At 48.7% G+C, this 1,214-nt stretch overlaps 1 non-coding gene across 1 annotated transcript; it reads left to right on the top strand.

Moving 5' to 3' along the window:
- The first annotated feature begins 342 nt into the window (after nt 1-342).
- On the top strand, nt 343-416 carry TRNAV-AAC (transfer RNA valine (anticodon AAC)). Its single transcript has one exon. It is a non-coding gene; the product is annotated as a tRNA-Val (tRNA).
- Nucleotides 417-1,214: the final 798 nt, after the last annotated feature.

Genomic DNA, 1,214 nt, shown 5'->3' with positions numbered 1-1,214 from the left:
ACAAATAAGTAAACAGAACTTGTCGCCGGATTCGAACTGAAGACCTATGGTCTGTGACACAATATGGAACACTGTCATCCTCCTATGATTGTTGCTTCTTATAATATTGTTGGTGCCGTGCTGTAGTTGGTTATATCGTTAGTCTAACACAGTGTAGGTCTCCTGTTCGAGTCAGGATGGCGCCATTTATGTGAAATTTGTTGTTTTTGAATGTAGGAGCTGCCGTTGCAGATTTTCTTTTCTCTGTTGCAAGATGTCCTCTGCAATCGTTGCCTGACGTAGCTGGTGATCACATTTTCTACTTACTTTAAAGTCCTCAATTCAAACTAAGCAGTGCCACATGGTGCCGTGGTGTAGTTGGTTATCACGTCAGTCTAACACACTGAAGGTCTCCGGTTCAAGTCCGGGCGGCGCCATCTCCTTTTGAAGGCGCCATTGCGGTTCAAGTCCAGGTGGCGCTATTGCTTTGTTAGAGTGAAGGTCTACGGTGCAAGTCCGCGTAGCAACATTGCTTTGTTGGAGTGAGGTCTCCGGTTCAAGTCCAGCGGCGCAATTTCTTTGTTATAGTGAAGGTTTGCCGTTCAAGTCCAGCGGCCCAATTTCTTTGTTATAGTGAAGGTTTGCCGTTCAAGTCCAGGTGGCGCTGTAGCTTTGTTGGAGTGAGGTCTCCGGTTCAAGTCCAGCGGCCCAATTTCTTTGTTATAGTCAAGGTTTGCGGTTCAAGTCCAGGTGGCGCTATTGGTTTGTTAGAGTGAAGGTCTACGGTGCAAGTCCGGGCAGCACCATTGCTTTGTTGGAGTGAGGTCTCCGGTTCAGGTTCAAGTCCAAATCCAAGTGCAGCGGCGCAATTTCTTTGTTATAGTGAAGGTTGAAGGTTTCCGGTTCACGTCCGGGCAACACCATTGCTTTGTTAGAGTGAAGGTCTACAGTTCAAGTCCAGGTGGCGCTATTGCTTTGTTAGAGTGGAGGTCTACGGTGTAAGTCCGGGCAGCACCATCGCTTTGTTGGAGTGAGGTATCCGGCTCAAGCCCAGCGGCGCAATTTCTTTGTTTAGGTGAAGGTCTCCGGTTCAAATCCGGGCAGCGCCATTGCTTTGTTAGAGTGAAGGTCTAAGGTTCAAGTCCGGGTGGCGCCATTGCTTTGTTGGAGTGAGGGTCTCCGGTTCAAGTCCGGGCAGCTCCATTGCTGTTTAAGTCCAAGCGGTGCAATTTCTT

Source organism: Pinus tabuliformis, chromosome 4_1 (assembly GCF_031772625.1).
Source record: "Pinus tabuliformis cultivar Carrire ecotype Pingquan chromosome 4_1, CPIR1, whole genome shotgun sequence".
In the NCBI taxonomy this organism is placed as follows: domain Eukaryota; kingdom Viridiplantae; phylum Streptophyta; class Pinopsida; order Pinales; family Pinaceae; genus Pinus; species Pinus tabuliformis.
This window is presented reverse-complemented; position numbering and strand designations above follow the sequence as displayed.